Below are 24,583 nucleotides of genomic sequence, written 5' to 3'. Positions count from 1 at the left end.
GAAGTCAACATTTACTAACTTTGACCAAGTTTGCAGAGAAAAACATAGACATCTAGAATTCCAAATCCATTTCAATAAATACATCACAAAATTTACACTCATATTGTATACATTTTCGTGTGGTATATATCAATAATATTCTCTATAAATTTGTTCACAGTTTGCAAAGTTTGACTATTCGAAAAACCAATATGCACTACATTATGGAACGGATGGAGTATAAGCTGAGGGATGAAAAAACCTTGGTGGAAAATGTTGTCCACTCCCATTATTGTCATGTGCAAGTACATGGAAAGTCATGATAAGTACAACATACTTAACATCAACCAAATATACAAGGTATTTGCTTGAAATAAACAAGGCATATATGCTCACTATAACATCCAAATATAGCCTTGGAAACTCGACAAATGCTCAATGAAACCAACCTAACAACCACGTATAGAAAAGCAGGGCAACTGCTTGTAAACTAGAAAATGCTAACTTCGACCAACCTAACAAGTAGAAATAGAAAAGCAAGGCATCTGCGTGAAAACTAGAGAAATGCTCACTACCACCAACCTAACAATCAAATACAGAGAAACAAGGCATAAATGTTTAAAACGGGATTTAAGGCCACCGGTTAACAATACCAGGCATAACAGGTGGTATTGATGAAATTGAACTGCACAGTTCATACTTGCACATAACTAACATCACATTATGAGTAACTCAAAGAAACAAGGCACATATGGTTACTGTAACAACGAAATATGGCCATTGAAAACTCGACAAATGATCAATGCAACCTATATAACAACTAGATACAGAAAAGCAAGCCATTACCTTGAAAACTGGACAAATGCTCAATTAAATAGTGCATGGTTGTCGCATGGCAAAAGCTAATACAACAATGGGTATGAGAGGGCTATCCAGAAAGAGTATTATTTGCTCACACGATGTTGCCTCATTTCTCATGGATGGGCTCCTTACACTTGGATTTTTTGTGCCCAGGGTGCTCTCCCTGATGTCGCAGATGGGATTTTCCCCTTTAACTGTTGTAGTGTGTGCCCTTCTCTTGGTCGATCAGATCCGACTTTGGAGCTAAGGACCCCAATCCACCACTATAGAATGTTACCTTTAGAAATGGAAGAAGGGTCTCGATGGCGTATAAGGATTGCAAATGCATGACCACAAGGCGCATAAGATTAGTGGCGGTTGAACCAGAGGCGTTGTCGGTGGACCACTTAACTTATGACATGCCCCGAGTGAACTGTCGATGTTGACGATCTTGATGCAATAGCTGGCCCTCCTGAGAGAGAGGAATACGTGAGCCTGCACACTTGAATCCTTCTGCATGGCAATGTAGTCAACATCCTGACCGTCTTCCGCGATGACGTGTTCCTCCAGGATCGACGGGTCAGCATGAATGGCACCCACCTTGCAAGAGAATAGTGGAGATCCTAGGATAGACCTCTTTTTGCTGGTACACCTCTTGACCTCCACATGATATGTGGCCAGGCCAACTAGTTTGCGACTCTCTAGAGTACGGGACGGGGATCTGTGGGAAAGGGACACCGTCGATCTAATCTAAAAACTCAGGGCAGCGATGGTGTCTGTGGATTGGTGGCTAACCTGGACTTGTTTAGATAGGATGCACGTGCAAACTGGTGATGGTTGCTGGTGGAGGGCGGCAGCAGGGGCGAGCTAGGGTTCGAGCAGGGGAGGAAGGGGAGGGTGAATGGTGTTGTGTGGACTGGGGGTGGGGTGCTACTGAAAATGTTAGTAATGGTGGGTGGAGATGGTGGTGGACGAGAGATGGAGACGGTACAAATCCATCGGCAACTAAAATTTTACTATATGGTCGGTGGAGGACAAGGGAGGGCGGTAGTTGAAATATTGTTGCCACTTAAATTTGGGTAATGGAACTGAAGTGGGTGGGGAACGATCGGACATGGTCCAAACATAATAAAGTGTGGAGCCTATAAAAAATGCCATGAAATCACAAACTTTTACATCTCCATAGGCGAGTAGCTTTTTCTATTATTTCTCAAGGCGGGTTCATCTCACACTGTTCATCCTCATTTTCAGACGCGGGCCTGAAATTCATCCTAAATTTCCACATGCCCACAAACATACGGCAAGAACATTTGGCTAGTTTTCACCACAAAATGCCTTATTTTGTAGCAGATTAGTTGAGATTAGTATATATGCTTACTAATTTGCAAATAGTTCATCGATTTACATGTAGATGAACTGCACAAAATATTCACTACGCCATGAATGCATACAAATGTCGCGCCACCATATTCATTATGAACTTCCTCGGCTCATAAGAATGTTTCAAAGGAGCTCGTGAAGTCGATGAGCTCCACTGGTTGCATGGCAGGGACCGGCAGGGCTACCTTGGCCGAAGGAACCACCGGGTCTCTTGCCAGGTATGTGCTATTGTGACAACAGACCTTCCCCTACAACGGCGCCACAAGAATGCTGCTAGCACTCCCCGGCAACGAAACTAGAAGAATGTTGTTGATGGCCCACCAGCGCAAGGGTTCGCGGCAGTTTTTGAGGGTAGAGTATTCGACCCAAATTTGTTGATTCGCTAGGAAGGAGGTGAGAGAATACTCTCGAGTATTAGAAGATGAATGTATCAGATTCAACCGCACCTGAAAGATTAGCATCCGCAAGCAAAGTAGTAGCAGCAAAGTAGGATGATAACAACGGTGTCAGAAACAATCTGTTGATGGCAGACTATTCCTAACTGTCGTATAAATGGCGCCAGAAATTGCCCGTTGACGGAAATTGTCTTTTCCCGTCAATGACGAGCGAACCAGAATTGTAGCAGGTAGCAGCAGTGTAACGAGTAACAGCAGTGACAAGGAACAGTAGTAGTGACAGTAGTAGCAAGTAGCAACAGTAGCAAGTAGCAGAAGTAGCAAGCGACAGTAGTAACAACAGTAGCAGCAGAGCAAGACAAGTAACAGCAGCAGTGGGACAAACTCGTAGGCAATGGGTCGGTGATTCGTTTGGATGATATTGATCATGCAACAGTTATAACACAGAGAGATATGTGGCTAGCTCCCGTTCGTCAATGTGATATAGGCATGCATTCCGTGTGTAATCTACGTGCTTAGGGAAAAGAACTTGCATGACATCTATTGTCCATCCCTACCGTGGCAGCGGGGTCCAAAAGGATACTACAGGATATTAAGGTTCTCCTTTTAATAAAGAACCGAAACAACGCATTAGCACTTGGTGAACACATGAACTCCTCAAACTATGGTCATCACCGGGAGTGGTTCCGGTTATTGTCACTCCGGGGTTGCCGGGTCATAACACATAGTAGGTAACTACAACTTGCAACATCGGATCTAAAACACACATATATTGGTGACAACATAATAATTTCCGATCTGAAATCATGGCACTCGGGCCCTAGTGACAAGCATTAAGCATGGCAAAGTTGTAGCAACATCAATCTCAGAACATAGTGGTTACTAGGGATCAATCCCCGTCAAAACTAACTCGATTACATGATAGATCTCGTCCTACTCATCACCGCCCAGCGAGCCTACGAATAGATTAATCATGAACGATGAAGAGCTTCATGGAATTGGAGAGGGAAGAAGGTTGATGATGACGATGGCGACGATTTCCCCTCTCCGGAGCCCAAAACGGACTCCAGATCTGTCCTCCAGATGAAGAACAGGATGTGGCGCCGCCTCCGTATGGAAAACGCGACGAAATCTTCTCTTCTGATTTTTTTCTGGGCAAAAGTGAATTTGTAGAGCTGAGTTTGGGGGTGGCAGAGCCACGTGGGCCCCACAAGCTTGGTTGTCGCCGCAAGGAGGGAGGCCGCGGCAACAGGGCTTGTGGCCCACTAGCCCATCCCCTCCGGTGGATCTTTGCTCAGGTATTTTTCATATTTTCCAGAAAAATTCTCCGTAAATTTTCAGGACGTTCCGAGAACTTTCATTTCTGCACAAAAACAACACCATGGCAATTCTGCTGAAAACAGCGTCAGTCTGGGTTAGTTCCATTCAGATCATGCAAATTAGAGTCCAAAACAAGGGCAAAAGAGTTTGGAAAAGTAGATACGATGGAGACGTATCAAACTCCCCCAAGCTTAAAACCTTGCTTGTCCTCAAGAAATTCAGTTGACAAACTAAAAGAGAAAGAAAAACTTTGACAAACTCTATTTTATCTTGTTGTTGCAACTATGTCTAACTCGTAACCAGAATTTCAGCAAGATCACACGTTAACCACATAAGCAAGTGACACAAAGGTCTCACGGTAAACTAATATGAATGGCATAATCAGTTAGCGAGCAAATAATAATGAGTTTCAGATACCAACAATTCAATCAAAACAAGCATGAAGCAATATGAATAGGATGTATCTCGCTAGTTCTTTCTGAGACCGCAAAACATAAATGCAGAGCACTTTCAAAGATCAAGGGCTGACTAAACATTTTAATTCATAGCAACGAAGATCCAGTCATAGTCATACTCAATATCAATCAAAAGCAAGGCATAAAAATAACAGAGGTGCTCTCTAATTGGTGCTTATATAAGAAGAGGATGACTCAACAGGAAAATAAATAGAAAGGCCCTTCGCAGAGGGAAGCATTGATTTGCAGAGGTGCCAGAGCTCAAGCTTTGAAAACAGAGATAATAATTTTGGGTGGCATGCTTTCATTGTCAACGCAATGACCAAGAGTTCTCAATATCTTCCACGCTACTCATGCTATAGGGGGTTCCCAAACAGAAAAGTAAAGTTTTAACTCCTCCACCACCAATCAATCACACTCCACGGCTAGCCGAATCCTCGGGTACCATCCATACTAACATCAATCCGGGGGGAGTCTTGTTTTACAGTTAAGTTTTCGATTTAAGCGTGGAACTGGGCATTCCAATTACCGGCCCCTTTGTCGTGAATGACAGTGAATAAACACACGTCGAGGATAGCACGCCTAACATGGAAGATACCAATAGCCCCCTGTCACCACATGAGCGGTTTGGACATGCAAAACAGATTATTTCTTGAAGGTTTAGAGAATGGCACATGCAAATTTACTTGGAACGGCAGGTAAATACCGCAAATAGGTAGGTATGGTGGACTCTCATGGAAAAACTTTTGGGTTTATGGAAGTGGATGCACAAGCAGTATTCCGCTTAGTACAAGTGAAGGCTAGCAAAAGACTAGGAAGCGACCAACTAGAGAGTGACAACAGTCATCAAGATGCAATGAGTTTGACTAACATGGAATGCAAGCATGACCATGATATAAATCACCATGAACACGAACATCATAGAGGCTATGTTGATTTTGTTTCAACTACATGCATGAACATGCGCCAAGTCAAGCCACTTGAATCATTCAAAGGAGAATACCATCCTACCATACTACATCATAGTCATCTCAAAATCTATGTTGGCATTCAAGACAAACCGTTATAAGCTCCTAGCTAAATAAGCATGGCATCAGAAACTATGATCTCTAAGTTGTCATTGCAAACATGGTTCTCTCAAAACAAAGCTGAATCTGGAACGACAAGCTAGTCATATTTACAAAAACAAAATAGATAGAGTTCATACCAGCTTTTCCAGTCTCACTCACTCCATCATATATCATCATTATTGCCTTTCACTTGCACGATCAAACGATGTGAACAATAATAAGCGTGCTCGTGCAATGGACTAAGCTGAAATTTGCAGGCAAACACAAAGGAGAAGACAAAGTAATATGGCTCTTTGAAAGCTAAACATGTATGCATGCAAGAGCTACTAAACTTTGTAACCAATATCTTCTACCTTGACCCAAAGAAAAAAAAACTATTTACACGGGAAAGCTCCCAACAAGCAAAAGAAGAAACGAAAATCTTTTTGGGTTTTCTCAAAAGGACACAAAACAAGAAAACAAGAAAACAAAAATAAACTAGCATGGATAATACAGTGGCAAATTGTAAACACCGACAGACAAAGTGAAAGCATAAGCATGAGTGTAAGGTCAGCGAGAACACGTACTCCCCCAAGCTTAGGGTTTTGTCCTAGCTTGGTCTACTCCCAAGGTGGGAAATAACCAACTCCGGGATACTCCGAAGCGGACTTTGGATGCAACTGCTATGTGAGCTCCTCTGGCTCCCATTGATAAACTGGCGTCTGGTACTCGACTGGCGGCTCGGGCACGGGCACCTGTGGTTGGGCTAAGCCCTAATATGCGTAGATTTCCGAAGGCATAATAGTGTACCTGCCTGCATGAAGATCGAACAAAGAAGGAGCATGCAAAGTAATAGTCTCTCGAGTACACTGACTAAATACCAGGTTATAAATCATTCGTCTACTAGCATCTCTATCCAGAAAATCATGGCGAACCATGCTGTCATAATCCAGATATTTCTCAGGAAGAAGCATCTCTTCTTCGTCGCGAAGTCTAATGGGTATCTCGAAGTGTTTAGCGAGACGAGTATCATAGATACCTCCATAGACGACACCTTTGGAACGGTTTGTGTTCAACCGCGGAGCTACTATAGCACCTATGCTATAAGTCTTAGTGCCATAAAGGACTTTGCGCAAAACCGCAAGGTCTAGAGAACTAAGTGATCCAGCCTCCCCACGGCCAATCAAATATTTTCCCACAAATAATGAGAAGTACCGAAGCACAGGAAACTGTATGCTAGCAATTCTAGCATGAGACACTCATATCTCCTCTCCAACAGCAATAGTACCTATGAAATCCTCCAAGTCCCATGGACGAGGATCATGAATATCCCCAACATAAGGTAATTTGCATGCATTGCAAAAATCCTGTAGTGTCATGCACTGGGGGATATCGTACAACATGAACTCAACCATGGCAGGATTCTTCCTCGGATAAAAGTTGAAGCTTTGAACGAAAATATTGGTGAGGAGTAGGTATTGTGAACACTTATCTTCAATGAACGCGGTAAGACCTGCGTTCTCCACCAAGTGATAGAAGTCTTCATAAAGCCCGGCGGCGCGTAAAAATTCATCACTTGGCCACTCGCAGGCTCGAACTTCCGTGACTCGAGGAACCACGCACTTGGGGAGGTTCTTCTCATCCTCCTTGGGGTTACGGCTTGAAGATCCTCTCAAGAACCTCCTCATCTTTTTCCTTTTCTAGCTCTCAAAAATTCTGAAATTTTTAGAGACTTCGAAAGAAAAGTGAGTAAAGATTAACCCAACTCGTAGCAACTACTCCTACTAGTGCCTAGAGACCGTATCACGCGCTAAAACTATTTGGGACCAGCTAAAATCAACATTTCAAGCTCAAGAACAGGGTCACCAAGGTAGCAAGAATACGCGAAGGATAAAGTACTAGAGCTGAAACTAATTGCATCAATGGAGGAGTCACTTACCAAGGAGTAATTTCCCCAAAACGGTTCGGAGAATGGTGCTTTGAGCAAGGAGATCGAAACTCACAGCCAAATGAGCAAGAGCACGGGTTTGATCTGCGAAACAATTTTTTCTAGTGGAAAAAGAAGAGGATGGGAGCTGGAATGAGTGGAGGGGGGGCCCTGTGGGCCCCACAAGCTTGCTCCCCACGACCAGGGGGTAGGCCGCGGTGACAGGGCTTGTGGCCCACTAGGGTGGACCCCAGGCCAGCTCTTTGTCCCAGTATTATTCCAATATTCCAGAAAAATCATACTAGATTTTCTGGACCATCGGAGAACTTTTATTTTCAAGGTATTTTTCTTCGGGACGCTAAAACAGAAAACAGGAAAAACTAAACTAAACCTATCATTTTTCTTCTAAGCAACAGAAAGTGAAAGCTTAAAACAGAGGTGTGTGACTCTTTGGTTCATCCATTTCATGGTCATCGAAAGAAATCCGTCAATGGGGTTGATCAAATTCTTATGACCAAACTTTCTCGAATCGCAAGAGAGAACGGAGAATTTTCGAATAGCCACTAAGTCACCTCAATGGGGATATGAATCTTCCCAACAAGCAATTCATACTTCATCTTGACACGAGGAATAGGGCATTCAAAGCTCCCAATAAGAATCGATGGAGTTTTTCTGATAGCATTTATGCAATGTACTTGGTATCGTTTCTTCGGAAAGTGCACGGTATGCTCATTACTGTTGACATGGAAAGTGACATTGCCTTTGTTGCAATCTATAACAGCCCCTGAAGTGTTTAAAAAGGGTCTTCCGAGGATGACCGCCATGGCATCGTCCTCGGGAATATCCAAGATAATAAAGTCTGTTAAGATCGTGGTGTTAGCAGCCACAACAGGGACATCCTCGCAAATGCCGACATGGAAAGCTGTTGATTTGTCGGCCATTTGCAGAGAAATTTAAGTGGGTGTCAACTTATCCAGTTCAAGTGTACGATAAAGAGAGAGGCATAACACTAACACCGGCTCCAAGGTCACATAAGTCAATTCTTATGTAGTTTCCTTTAATGGAGCAAGGTATAGTGGGCACTCCGGGATCACCAAGTTCCTTAGGAGTTCCACCTTTGAAAGTGTAATTGGCAAGCATTGTGGAGATCACAAGATCTGGTATCTTCCGTTTATTGGTCACAATATCTTTCATGTACTTGGCATACGGAGACATTTTGAGCATATCAACTAGCCGCATCTGCAGAAAGACGGCTCTTATCATTTCAATAAAGCGCTCAAAATCCTCATCATCCTTTTTCTTGGATGGCTTAGGAGGAAAGGGCATCGGTCTCTGAACCCATGGCTCTCTTTCTTTACCATGCAATGAAGTAATTCTTATCGTTTCTCTTAGGTTGTGGATTATCAGGATTAACCGTAGGTTCAATCTCCACATCTTTATCATTTCTAGGTTGAGCATCATTATGAACATCACTGTCAACATTGTCACCATGTTCATGTTCATCACCCGATTGTGTTTCTGCATTAGACGCAGAAATATCATTTGGTTCTTCAGGTGTGACAGTATTTGGTGAACTAACATGCAGGTTTCTATCATCCTTCTTCTTCTCCTTAGGATGACTGGGTGTATCTGCATTAATTCCTTGAGAATCTTGATCAATTCTCTTAGGATGGCCTTCAGGATACAAAGGTTCCTGAGTCATTTTGCCTCCTCTAGTAATGACTCTGACACAGTTGTCATTTAATTTATTGAGCAGGTCAATCTGAGCTTTAAGTACTTTTTGTACCTGAGTAGTAATCATAGATGCATGTTTACTCACAAGCTTTAGATCATTGACATTTCTGTCTACACAAGCACTTAAATGGCTAAGCATACGAGTACTTTGTTCCAAATCGCTGCTAACATAATCATTGAAACTCTGTTGTTTGGCAACAAAGTTATCAAATTCATCAAAGCATAGGCTAGCAGGTTTATCAAAAGGAATATCACTCTCATCAAACCTACGTAGAGAATTTACTTCCACTACCTGTATCGGGTTATCGAGACCATGGATCTCTTCGATAGGTGGTAGATTTTTGACATCTTCAGATCTAATGCCTTTCTCTGGCATAGATTTCTTGGCTTCTTGCATATCTTCGGGAGTGACGAATAGAATACCTCTTTTCTTCGGAGTTGGCTTAGGAGGTGGTTCGGGAATAGTCAAAGCATTACGTTGATCAAGATGTTATTCAGTAGAGTCTGAGCTTGTTCTACAGTTCGTTCCCTAAAAACACAACCGGCACAACTATCTAGGTGGTCTCTAGAAGCATCGGTAAGTCCGTTATAGAAGATATCAAGTATCTCGTTCTTCTTAAGAGGGTGATCAGGCAAAGCATTCTGTAGCTGGACGAGCCTCCCCCAAGCTTGTGGGAGACTCTCTTCTTTGAGTTGAGAAAAGTTGTATATTTCCTACAAGGCAGCTTGCTTCTTATGGGCAGGGAAATATTTCTCACAGAAGTAATAAACCATATCCTAGGGACTACTCACACACCTAGGGGCAAGAGAAGTGAACCAGGCTTTAGCGTCATCCTTTAGAGAGAAAGGAAACAACTTAAGGATATAGTAGTGGCGGATCTTCTCCTCACTCGTGAAAAGGGTGGCTATATCGTGTAGTTTGGTAAGATGGGCTACGATCGTCTCAGACTCATAACCGTGGAAAGGATCAGATTCGACTAGAGGGATTATCTCGGGGTCGACAGAGAATTCATAATCCTTATCGGTGATAAAGATAGGTGAAGTGGCAAACTTTGGGTCGTATTTCATCCTAGCTTTTAGAGATTTTTCCTTCCACTCGAGAAGTAATTTCTCAGATAGGCATCCTTACACGCAAGAAAATCCTCAGCTATCTCTCCCTCCATAACGTAACCCTCAGGTATATCAGGCAATTCATATGTAGGAGAGCTAGATCTAGCAGGAGCAAAAGCAGGTTCTATCTCAACAGTATCGGCAGTTTCAGAAGCATCACGAGCATTGGCAGTAACTCTAGCAATATGAGCATCAAGGAACACCCCTAGTGGCACATCAGGCAAAGTAGTATCTCTAGCGGTATCAAGCATAGCATCATCAGGCAAAATAGCATCTCTAGCATCATCAGGCAAAGCAGTATCAGGCATAGCATCTCTAGATGTATCAGGCATAGCATCTCTAGCATTATCAAGCATAGTATCTCTAGCAGCATCAGGCATAGTAGCATCATAAGCATCATCAAGCAAAGGCGACATATCATGATTTCTAGCAGGAGGTGATGTCGCAAACTTACTCATAACTAAAGGTGAATCAAGTGCAGAGCTAGATGGCAGTTCCTTACCTCCCCTCGTAGTTGAGGGCAAGACTTTGGTTTTTGGATCCTTCAAATTCTTCATAGTGATGAGCAGATATAAATCCCAAGTGACTCAGAGAATATAGCAATACCTCCCCGGCAACAGCGCTAGAAAAATGATGCTATTGTGACAACACACCTTCCCCTGCAACGGCACCAATAGAATGCTGCTAGCACTCCCCGGCAATGAAACTAGAAGAATGTTGTTGATGGCCCACCAGCGCGTGGGTTCGCAGCAGTTTTCGAGGGTAGAGTATTCAACCCAAATTTGTTGATTCGCCGAGCAGGAGGTGAGAGGACACTCTCGAGTATTAGAAGTTGAATGAATCAGATTCAACCGCACCTGAAAGATTAGTAACTGCAAGCAAAGTAGCAGCAGCAAAGTAGGATGATAACAACTGTGTCAGAAACTATTTGTTGATGGCAGACTATTCCTAACTGTCGTATCAATGGCGCAGAAGTTTCCCATTGACAGAAATTGTATTTTCCCGTCAACGACGAGCGAACCAGAAGTGTAGCAGGTAGCAACAGTGTAACGAGTAACAGCAGTGGCAAGGAACAGCACTAGTGACACCAGTAGCAAGTAGCAACAGTAGCAAGTAGCAGCAGTAGCAAGCGACAGTGGTAACAACAGTAGCAGCAGAGCAAGACAAGTAACAGCAAGATCGGATCTAAAACACACATATATTGGTGACAACATAATAATTTCAGATCTGAAATCATGGCAGTCGGGCCCTAGTGACAAGCATTAAACATGGCAAAGTAGTAGCAACATCAATCTCAGAACATAGTGGATACTAGGGATCAATCCCCATCAAAACTAACTCGATTATATGATAGGTCTCATCCTAATCATCACCGCCCAGCGAGCCTACGAATAGATTACTCACAAACGATGAAGAGCTTCATGGAATTGGAGAGGGAAGAAGGTTGATGATGATGATGGCGACGATTTCCCCTCTCCGGAGCCCAAAACGGACTCCAGATCTGTCCTCTAGATGAAGAACGGGATGTGGCGCCGCCTCCGTATCCCAAACGTGACGAAATCTTCTCTTCTGATTTTATTCTGGGCGAAAGTTAATTTATAGAGCTGAGTTTGGGGGCGGCAGAGCCACGTGGGCCCCACAAGCTTGGTTGCTGCGGCGAGGGGGGAGGCCGCGGCAACAGGGCTTGTGGCCCACTGGCCCATCCCCTCCGGTGGATCTTTGCGCAGGTATTTTTCATATTTTCGAGAAAAATTCTCCATAAATTTTCAGGACGTTCCGAGAACTTTCATTTCCGCACAAAAGCAACACCATGGCAATTCTGCTGAAAACAGCGTCAGTCCGGGTTAGTTCCATTCAAATCATGCAAATTACAGTCCAAAACAAGGGCAAAAGAGTTTGGAAAAGTAGATACGATGGAGATGTATCAGTATGCCGTTGTCGACGAAGTTACCTTCATTTTTGCGACATTCTTGAATACAGCCACCATTGTCGACGAAGCTGTCATGGCCTCCGCGTGGGCCATTGGGACACAGACGAGCGCCGCTCTCGCAAGAGTTAAGTCCCTGGTCGCCGTGTTCGCCAAGACGGCCGATGTCGCCAGGGCTGTCGCCACAGCTGCAAGGCCTGCACTAGCCTCTAACGCGGCTGAGAGGCATGCGTCAGCCTGCTCTGCCGCCTTCTGGTCTTGATCCCGCCTATTTTTGCCCGCTACATTAGCATCTGAGTTTTTCCTCGGCCACTTCCTCTTTCCACTCTCCCGCTATTTCTGCCGTGATGCGATAGATTGTTCCACACCAACATTGAGACGACGCTCATCCTCGATGCACATGACACATCGAAGCTCGATTCCTACACGGATAGAGTGATTGCCACCTGCATCCGACATTAAAAATCAGGGTCTTTGGCCGTTGCAGATGGCGGTTGACCATTGACTCACATGAAGGCCAACATGATAGAATCCTCTACCCGTCATCGTCGGTTGTGGTAGTTGGGTCTTTGCCTGCTATGGCGGTCCATGCGTCGGAATCCTCTACCACATCGTCGTCCGACACTATGAGGACGGTGCCATACACATCCCCATGACTGAGCACGAGTTCCATTTGGTGTTGTGTGTGGTGGTGGCGAGCTATTGACAGATAGAGTTACGTAGTTGTTAGCCTCCGCTCGTGAGATCTTTTGTTGGTCACTGTCAATTTGGGTTTTACTATGCACATTACGCCTTTGCCGTGGCTGACGCTTGCGGCTGGCAGCACTACGCGTAGCTGATTTTGTAGTGTACGTACATTGCACACGGTTAGAGTAGCACAACCATGACTGTTGGGTATACAATCGCAAACGGTTGTTTCGTCGGATTTGTTTGCTATTTTGGATAATAGCGTCATTTGGGTAAAATGACAACAAAACACGAGAGAGGATCAAAAGACAACCACACCAGCTAGTGGCCCAAATATATTCTCCCTCTGTTCCTAAATATAAGTCTTTCTAGCGATTCCACTATGAGCTACATATGGAAAATAATAAGTGAATCTACACTCTAAATTTTATATGACTATATATATACATATGTATGCAGTTCGTAGTGAAATCTATAAAAATACTTGTATTTAATAACGGATGAAGTATATATGTATGAATAGGGTGTTGTCATGTTCAACTTCCCAATGCACAACTTTGATGTGCCACATGATGCATACATGCATGCCTAAAAGTGTCTAGTATGATAGAAAAGTATTCATGACATAAACGTATGGTGTTGGCCCCTACACTATGTGGCGGAGGAGGGAATCCTATGAACAGATGACATGGCTCAAACCTTGTCAAATATTTAGCCATGCCTGACTTGTCGTTAGACAATCAAGATAATATATATACCTTAACTTGGTCAAACCAGCACTTCTTGTTGCCGGTCAAGAGGGGCGATATAGACTGCATGGCCCATGAGTTGGCGCGTCGTCGAGGATGAGTTGAGAGGGACTAGAAGAACACCAGTGCTTGCATGTGGCCAAATGTGTATACCAAAAGGGTGTGGTCCAGTTTTTAAAACACAGTGCACAAGACTATGATGTGGCATGCACGTGGCTCAGAAAACTAGGAAAACCCCTTGGTTATATATGTATGTATACTATACCTAGGTTACAGTTGTGTCGTGCCCCGCGCCTCCCCACCCTAACACACATTCACACACCAACACACCCACATGACGCACGCAACTAGCGTGGCGTTCCAGCATTGTCAGTCAAAGGGATGACACATATATATAGACCCTAGGGGGCCACCGATAGGTGTGTCGTCATCAAGAACCGCACAACGAAGGCATGGTTGACACACATACACACACAGAGAGAGATAGATAGATATATAGTTAGATAGATAGAGAGACACGTGCACACACAGACATGCCACACACGCACACACATGCACACACATGTGGTGTGGCGTTCCAGCATTGTCAGCAAAAGGGGTGGCATGTACATAGACCCTAGGGGCCCACTTATAGGTGTGTCCACGAAAACCGCACAATGGATATATGATCGACACACACACACACACCGCACAACGGAGGCATGGTCGACAAACACACACGCACGCATGTACGCACACACACACCACATGTAGGGTTGGTGTTCCACTGTTGTCAGTCAAAGGTACGGCAGACCCCAAAGGCCCACCGATTGGTGTGCCGTCGAAATGACACAACGAAAACTTGGTTGACACACACGCACACACACACACCCAAATTTTCCAAACAACAAAAGAAAACCATTCTCGGTACTTTCAAAACAAAGATCTCAAAACCGCATAACTAAGGCATGGTTTACACACACATACACACAAGAAAATAATAAAATAATATCACACTCAATATTTTCAAAAGAAGGATCTCAAAACTGCGCAACGGAGGTATGCTTGACACACACGCACACAAATTTTCAAACCAACGAAAGAAAATCACACTCAATATTTTCAAACAAGGATCTCAAAACCGCACAATGGAGGCATGGTTGACAAACACACAAAATTCAAAACAACAGAACAAAATTAGTCTCAATATTTCCAAAACAAGGATCTCAAGATTTATTTAGCCAAATGACATATCACTACACACATTTACTGCTAAATGTTTCTAGTGATCGTATCAAACCACCTAAATGAAACTTGAGATCAAGCAACTACCCAACCAGTCACCCATCCTTGGACTACTCCATCCAAGGCATGCTTAACTTCCGAGTTCCATTCGAATCGGTTTGGGGCTGGGAAGCCGCATCTTGCTGATAAGGGTTGCCTCCCAGCATTTATAAGGTGTGTCCCGATGGGCACTTGTGGGGTGAGCTATGTATTGTCGACGTTTCTGGTAGTACTCGAAATCATGTGCCATGGTGGCATGTCGGAGCTACTAACACCTGCATGGACTGATGATGATGTGTCGCTCATGCTCGATGGTGTGATGCCGCTCTTACTCTCTGCCTGCTCCGTCTCATTCTCCTTGTCGAAGAGGTTGATGATGGGGTCACCGCTTGAGTGGGAAACTGATTGGGGGAGGGGAGGGGGACTAATTGGGGGAGTAGTAGGAAACCGATTGGGGGAGTGGTCGGAGAAGTGTGTTTGGATAAAACACTATTTCAATATAAATTGTATAACTTATGAAAGAAGGAAGCTCGAGCTAGCACGCCACGTGCGGACACACTGCTTTACACATGAACGAGCTCCACGCGGATGTATAGAGCTCATTTAAATTATTCATGATTCGTATGTCCTTTTTTATACCACATTAATTGAAGTTTCTAGGCATTTAATGTGCATAATTAAAATTTGAACTACAATCACAATCTCCATGTAACCAAAATGGGTTGAAAAAACATATTTGTGCCCTCGGGTCCTGTTTAGGTCATATGCAATGAATGTGAATGTATTACAAACATCTCGTCCTCATGACTAGGCCACAAACATGGAGAAACATGGCATTTAAATCCCCATAAATGCAAAAATCCTCTGAAATTCTTGAAACTTACACCGGAGTCATGACACGACACGTATATGTCATGGTAATTTTCTTGACCAATATGAGACAAGTCTCTTGCACACTGGAACTTCTCTCAAGAAGCATCGTCGTTTCGATAGGGAACATGTCACCACTGTGGGAGGAATGACATTCAATGCCTCTTCTTGCCTTAATTTTCTTCTACATGCAACATAGACTAATACAAGTGCATCGTTAAGATGTGGAATTATTCAGGGCTCGTTTGGCCCCCCTTTATACATTAATTGAGTCTTCTAGCCACTTACTATGCATAATTCAATTCGAATTACAAGCACATGCTCCAGGGCTCTAAATTAAGTTAACAAATCATTTATGTGTCCTCGGGTCCCTATTTAGGTCCCATGCATATGCAGGCAGTGAATGTGAATGGATTACAAACATCTCAGCATCATGACTAGGCCGCAAACATTGAGAACTCGGCTTTGAAATCCCCATAAATCCAAAACTCATGTGAAATATTGAAACCTACCCCAGTGTCATGACCCAACACTTATATGACCTGGTAATTTTTTGACCAATTTGGGACTAGTTTTGGGACAAACCTCATGGACATTAAGACTTTCCAACAAGAAGCCTCGTGGTTTCGATAAGGAACATGTCACCTTTGTGGTTGAAATGACATGAGTTTTCTAGGCGCTTAATGTGATGAACTCAAATTTGGACTACAAGCATGTGCTCCAAGCCACCAAAATGGAATAAAAACATTTTTTGTCGTTGGGTCACTATTTAGATGCCATGCACTAAAGGTCAATGAATAACAAACATCTTGGCATCATGACTAGGTTGCAAACAATGAGAATCTTGGTTTTTAAATCCTCGAGAGTCTAACACTCGTCTAAAATTCATGAAAGTTACCCAGTGTCATGCCATGACACATATATGGTGTGCTAATTTTTTTGACTAATTTGGGACAAATATTGGGACATGCATCTTACAAGCCAAACCTTCTACAAGAAGCCTCCTGATTTTGATGGCGAATATGTCACCTTTGGGGCGAAACTACATCCAATGCATCCTCATCTAGTCCACCAATTCGGCCCTTTTTTTACGTTAGTTAAGTTCTCTAGGGATTTAATATGTGTAGTTCATCTTTTGAACTAGTAGAACATGCTCTCGTGCGCAAAAAATTGTTGTAATTTTTCTTTTGTGCTTAGTTGCTTGCTTAGGTCCCATGCAATGAATGTGAATGAATTAGAAACATTTAGGCATGATAGATCGACTGCAATCATTTGGAATCTTGGTTTTTGAATCCCAAACTCATATAAAATTCATGAAACTTAGAGATCTTGGCACCATGTGTTTTCAAATTTGAGAAGGCTCACATAATAACATGCAACAAAAACATTTGTGAACACATAGTTTCCCCCTTATTATTACAAATGGTTGCATTACATGAATTGTGTGTGTTGCGATAACCATTCGGTGCACACGTCCAACATTTTTTACTAGATATGGGGGTGCTGTATGTGTAGCTATTTGATGAAAAGATGTGTGCGAGCTTTCCATCGTGCAGGCTCAACAGGATGCATGAGAGTTGTCTGCCCCGCAGGCTCGACAGGACGCGTGAGAGTTGTGTGTCGTGCAAGCTCGATGGGACGCATGATAGCAGTCTGTTGCGCAGGCTCATCGAGAAGTGAGACTTTGACCTCCACCCTATGCTCTCCTTGCTTCCAACTACTAAATTAATGGTGTACGACCCATTATTTATCAGGAGGTTAATGCGCCTCGACGGAGGGGCTAGTTTCCTTTACATCCCATTACCCCGCTCAAGGTAGGCATTGTTTTGTTCGTGCCTCGCTGAGAACTTGACTTTTCGCCGATTTTTGACTCGTATACATGTACCTACGAATAGAATAATGCAACGAAAAATTGACACTAGCAAAGGATAATAATTGTCTTACATATTCAGGATAATAAAGGATTCCACATGCGGCAACTCCGCAAAGACACACGGCCAAAAAAAGAAGGAAGAAGCTGAAGAAGGAAGACACAAACAATGATCTCGGCCGCTGCTATTTAATTCTTGATGGACGCTAGGCGCGAACTTCCTCAATCTCCATCTTCATCGCCTCCACGACCTCCATCTCCTCCTGCTCTCCTCCGCCATCTTCCGCATTGCAGCCATGGTACAAATTTTTTGCTAGAGAGCGCCGATGCTTTCCTTCACATCCGCATGAAGTTTCCCGACACATGACACGGATACCTTCACTATCCCCTTGCGTTTGATGTGGAGCTTTTCCCAGTCTTCCAAAAGTGCCTCGGTGAGGTCTTTCAGCCTCCCCTCCGAGGCACGTTTCTCCTTGAGCAGCTGCTCGCAGGTGGCGGTCTGGTCCTCCTGCTCGTCGTGCTCATTGCATAGCTTTGCCTTCTCACCCATAAGTTTCACGATGAACCCGGTCGCCTTGTTAAGCAAGGCGTAGCTCTTCTCTAGCAGCTTAACCAAGGGATTGATCGCATCCTTCTTATCGAGCTCACCACACATGTCGTCGTTGCTTGAGGAATACAATACTGTCAGCTCGTCTGGTTCACCTCCGAGGCGAATGCACTTGTTATTGTGAGAGCCCTCGCTTCTCCGCGAAAGATCCTCCGAGCCGTCCGCGGTACCGCTAGACATCTCTTTCGTGGCAAACACGGTGTGGCTGAAGATCTCTAGCGCTTCCCCGGCGCGGCCGCGGGACCTCTCGGTTGCTTCCGTGGCCTTGGACTTTCTTCCCTGGTTATATCTCGACCCAAACCACCGCTCCTACTAGCCATGGCAGACGAAAGGAATGACTAACAAGAAATGCTATTTTTTAGTGATGGGGTGAGGAATGTGTGGTAATTTTCGAGTAGATGTTTTTTATAGCCTACTAGTAAACAACTGCTAAGTAGGAACACGTTTATGTTTGGTAGGTAAATTAAAGTGTGGCAATTTGGAATGTGGTGGGAAACAAGCTAAAACTTTTTGATAGTCTTGGTTCCCAAGCCCGATATGATGTAGGGTTTTTAGAAACCTTGTGGGATGGCGTACGTGGGCCTGCATTCTCGGATGTGTATACATGTCTGTCCACTATCACACAAGGTCCACACATCCTCATCGTGCCTGATGGATGGGCCGGCGCACCTATCACGTGTGCTAGACAACAGTTGGCAAGAAGTGGCGCCCTTCCAAGTGATCCACGGTGTACAGGTGCTAAGCATGCCACATAAGTAAAAAATGACATGGCACAACAATTAAGGAGGACAGAGCGTGGTTTGGGCACCGACATAGCATGGATTTGCATTTAACTAACCTAATTAATTAATTCCTACCAAAGGTCGATATGTGACATTTCCATGTAGTAATAATGAAACATGCTAAAAAGGAAGAGTTTCGGCCTTCCGACGACGGTCTGCTCGGACTCTACAGTTAGCATAGAGCAGCTCCCTTGGGGCCATTCACTCGGAGTTTCCGGACCGGCGGCCACGGTACCCATCTCTGCCTGAGCAGCTTCTAGCAGTGCTAGTAGGCTCTTGGGGCTACTAGGCAGCCTAGGGCTCATCCAATAGACCATGACAGCATGCAATCGTACGCATGACTTGCCCGTGGAAAAACTCCATCTATGTGTCTTCCCATTTGTAACGAATACCATGCATGACGTGCTCCTAGAAGATATCATGGTGGCATTGCTCTATTTTGCTGTGGACATCATCTCCACCGACAAGGCGCTCGAGCCTGGCCACATAATGGTCAAGATTAACGATGACATGGCTGTTGGCGAGCTTGACGAAGCATCCCATGTACCCGCTCATCAATGAATTACATATGGTTTTTGCCCATTCTTGCTGGGGAATCTAGTTTTTGAAGGGCGCCGGTGATGATGCCTCTTTGGGTGGGTTGTCGTTCATGCCGAAAAGCAGCTCTAGATCCTATGCATGCTTGATTGCAAGCAACTCTTCATACTTCCCTTGCAATAATACCACTATGCTCCCAAGGAACAGTACACAGAGATCAGTGTTGATGGGCCACGTCGCCACTTGCTCCTTATCCTCATTGAAGATGTATTCCAAGAAGGGGAGGGGTCGTTGTTGTCCTATGAGCTTTGGTTGCCTGGCAAGGCACCGACATTGACCTTCGAGCTTTGCTTGCCTCGCAAGGGGCCAACGTCAACATCCGAGCTTTTGTTGCGTGGCAATGGGCCGCCGTCGACCTTCGAGTTTTGGTTGCATGGCAAGAGGCCATCGTCTACCTCTGAGCTTTGGTTACCTGTCATGCTTGGAATAATTAATGGAAGATAGATGTGGACAAGATCTACGCACGGTGTCATTACGTTGTCGCAAGGTCATATAGATCTGGCCACTCGGTGATGTCGGGAACCGATGGAAGAAGTTGCAGGAAGCGTTGGCATGGATTGTAGGACACTCGTATAACCCGATTAATTTCTGCAGTGTGCGTCTCTATCCATAGGTACCAGCTCATGCACGCCATCACTGGTTGTATAGGGGCCAGGTTTTGCGTTTCTCCTAGTTTATTATTCATGTAAATAGTTTGTTGAGGTAGTCGGTTATGTAAGTTCATGTTTAATTTGGATATCCGTCTTGCAATGTTTTTTGCAAATAAGCAAACCTTGCGTACAATTGCATTTGTTATGCATCCTGTATTTGTAAGCATTTATCTTGTTGTTATGTGCGCAAAGCAAATCACATCATGAATGATTAAACCAACAAACACAACGATTATGATCTGAACAATCACAGACAAGTGTTTAACAGCAAGCATTTGCCCACACCACACACATCTTATTAGCAGAAATCATGTGTACTCTTCTCGATCTTCAAACACAATTCAGATAACTGACATGTTTGCCCAGTATCACACACATCTTGTTATGCCGAATCGTTTTTTGTTATTTCGGCTCATCGCACACAGTTCATCCCATTCACTTGTATATTGCATATCACACATAACATGATCTGATTAACCATTTGTGTTATTTTGGCTCGTCGCAAATAGTTCATCCGGAGAAATGTGTTTGCCTTATATCGCACACATCTTGATCTAGGTGATCGTTTGTGTTATTTTACGTCATCACAAATAGTTCATCTGGTGACCTATTTGTTGCTTATCGCACACATAATCATCTGGACAATCGATTGTGTTGTATTTGATTAGGGCAAACAGTTTATTTGGGTGAACTATATGCCATACATCGCACACACTTGTATTAAGTTAACTGTTTGCGTTATTTTGGCCCAACACAAGCAGTTTGCGGGGGTCAACTGTGTGTCGTAGATCGCCCATGCAACTCGTTTCTGAATCGTATTTGATGGATCTGCCATTGTACATAGTTCATATCATTGGCGATGGAGCTGGAACTATACCGTTTGCAATTCATGCATCATATATAGTTTCATTGAAGGGTCTCTGATTCATGCGTCGTCTTTGGACCATCCTGGAGTAGTGCTCCTTGTCCATGTGTTTGACGATTTGTGAAAGTATGGTGTCGAGGGACTGCCCAGGTACGACAGTGATTCTCTCGAAAAAGCCGATTGTGATGTAGCGCCCCGATGAGAGATCATTGGCCTCTTTCATTTCCCCTTGCCAGGTTTCTTCTCCGATCGACATGGAATGTCAACTAGCAGAGATCAGAGTTACCGAGACGGGGTCTGCACACATAGTTTACCCAGGTTGAGGCCTCCAAAGATTAAAGCTATAACATCCCAAATTTTTAGATTTGGTACGTTAACACGATCATTCTTTGTCATCTTGATTTCTATACATGTTTGTATTTTCTGAATATTCTATTCATTATGAAACTCAAGGAAATTTATATTGTAGTGGAGATAACATGACTTCTCCCTAGTCAAATAAAAAGTTCATAAAGTTTGGAAATTTATTTGGAGTCACCTGATATAGTTTTACAAATTTTATAAACTCCCAAACTATTTTTAGTCGAGTTTTTCAATGCTCGTTGTGTGGCCTATTGCATAAAACTTATATTAAAATTTGCATTAGGTGGAACTAGGGTTCCGTAGAATATATTAGTTGTATATATTTTTCTGTTTTTTTGCACTTTTGGATATATTTTTTTCTGGTATTTTATTTAGCTAGAAAATATATTTTTTGTTTTGTTGCATAGCTGTTTAAAAAAGAGAGGGAAACCCACCTAGCCCTAGGCCAGCTTCGCCCCATGGCGAGCAGCTAGTGCACCCAACCCCATCGCCTCCTGGAACTGCAGGAGGGCCCCGCTCGTTTTCCTTCGACCGCGAGCTAGACTCGGTCTCAGCCCCGCGTTTCTCCTGCATCGACCAAGACTCCATAATTCCACGAGCCGAATCCCCCTGCTCTAATTCTTCCTGTTGCCCCGATCCGCGTTCGCCCTAACCCCCATCTCGTCGAGATCCTGCAGCCGCCGTCGTTTGCCTCATCTTGCCGGAGCACCACCACGGAGTACGCCGGAGTTCGCCCGTCCTCGCTGGAGCCGCAGTTTGTCAGAAAGTCACGAGAGAAGCACAACTGGAGGAGCCACGCCAAGACTGACCCGTTTTTCCGTGTTGTTCGTGGTAAGCACGTGCACACATCCGATTCACTCAATCCGCAAAGTTGCAATAGTATCTAATTAAATCTATTTTTGATCTGTTTTATCTTAGTCAAATTCTCGGTAAATATTTGAAACGGGTTTAACTTCTTACTCGTTTGTACGAATTAGGAAATTCTTTTTTCCTGTGATCTCTTGTTTACGAGTAGAACACGATAGAACCAATAGTTTTCAGGTTAGCAATAGTTAAAATTTAAGTTGGATCAGAGTTAGTTTAATTCTACTAGAGGCCATATCTTTCAAACCATTCATCCAGATTAATTAATTATTTTTGCATTGTGCTCCCACTAGCATGTAGATAATAAATACCTACTTATATTTTTGTGTTATTTGAGTTTTAATTGAATTCTTTGTTGTTGACTTTATTTTGATGTTATGTGAGTACTATTTATTTATCGATGCCTTCATCGAATATATAGATTGTCCGGAGTGTGAAGCGGATCATAATTAAGCGTTAGAGTACTTCAGCACCGTTCAAGGCAAGTTTGCACTTTTGATTATGCTCATCCTATATGTCTTCTATGCACTTTTATGATATGTTATGTGTTTGGTTTGATTCTTATATTGCTTGTCACCATGTGTGTGTCCTGGTTGCATTGTTTAATTGTATTCTCGGATATGCTATGATAGACATGGACTCGTACCGAGTGTTTTATGAAAGTGGTGAGTTTTTATAGCTGTAGGGTCAGGGCTTTTGCTCGAGTGAATGCGTCAATGGCTGAGCGCACTATTGTCCCTAGAGAATGCGCCATGACTGAGCCCAGTTGAGTTGTTGGGACTTAAATCAGGTGAATGCATTGATGGCTGAATGCTTTGGAGTCCCCATTGAATGCGTCATCGACTAAGCGCACTTGATACATCCTATAGATCTTTGTCATCTAACTATAGGTTCATGAGTTCTCTAATTTGGGTTAAATGGTTTGTGGTGTGTGAGACCTTGATCAGTTCATGGAGGTAGGTGAAGTTGGCTTTATGCCGAACCAACTTGACTGTTCTGTTTATCATACATTGCTTATATATGTAGGATTGCAATATTATTAGGTGTGAATTTCCAATACATTCAATGTATTGACCCTTGTGGCTGCAACTTATCATGTTGCAGGATAATCAGATGATCAGTGAGATACAGTAGGGTCGCGAGTCTTCCCTCAACATTTTCACCAGTGGGCAGTGATGGGATACCTCATTTGTTTATGCTACATTTTCGATGTCCTTATTTATTAAAGCTAGTTATGTGCTACAATATTGTAATACTTTATAAATTCTGGATCATACATTATATTAAATTGATGCACCTGTCACTTTGATATTCTTAGGTACAGTGTGTGCTAGCGAATTGATCGAGGGACTAGCACAGTAAGCACACAGACTCAAATCCTTCGAGATTTGGTCGTTACAGATGGTATCAGAGTTGTGTGTTGACTGTAGGTCGTGACCCTAGAAAATGGAGTAGAAAGGCCATAGGAGTGAAAAACTTGTTTTGTAGCTTTTGTTTACATATTAGTTCTTAGTCTCATGCTCATACTTTTTTTTGATATAGGTGTCCCTTGTACTTGTATTAGTATCATTGAGGAGTTTTAGATAGCACACCACCACTACTGTGTTGAGTTTATATACGATTCACGAGTAGTATGATGAGATCATATCTCTTGTGGATATGACCTTACTTGTAGGATCTGCTTGTGCAGTGTGTCGTGTGTGATTTATTTGATTTGGAGTTTGATGCTAGCATATGGGTAGTGTTCCTCCCCTTAGGCCTAATTCTATCTAGATCTCATCTATGCTTACCCACCAGATGTCGTCAAGACGTAATACTAGAGCCAGTGGTTCAGGAGACAACAACAGTGATGTCTTCAAGAACATGCCCAATTGATCCAGCTACTCACTCAGAACATAGGGAACAACAACAACAACAACAATCCACCTCCACCACCACCACTGGATGCACTTACTCGTTTCTTGAGGTTGAATCCTCAGAGGTTTTCCAGCAACCCTGAACCTATTGTAGCTGATGATTTGCTTCACTCGGTTAATAGGAACTTTTAGACTGTTGGCTGCACTCATGCAGAGAGAGTGAGGTTTTCCTCACATCTGTTGGAGGGTCCTGGCGCAGCTTGGTAGGACAACTATGTCGTCACTTACCATATTGCTACTATCACTTGGGAGCAATTTCAGGCAGGTTTCCACGCCGCACATGTGTCAAGTGGCGCCATGAGTTTGAAAAAGAAGGAGTTTCGAACATTGCATCAGGTAGGTGCCACTGTGAATGCATATGTAGAGGAATTCAATAAGATTGCA

This window comes from Hordeum vulgare, chromosome 7H (assembly GCF_904849725.1).
Source record: "Hordeum vulgare subsp. vulgare chromosome 7H, MorexV3_pseudomolecules_assembly, whole genome shotgun sequence".
NCBI classification, from domain to species: domain Eukaryota; kingdom Viridiplantae; phylum Streptophyta; class Magnoliopsida; order Poales; family Poaceae; genus Hordeum; species Hordeum vulgare.
This window is presented reverse-complemented; position numbering follows the sequence as displayed.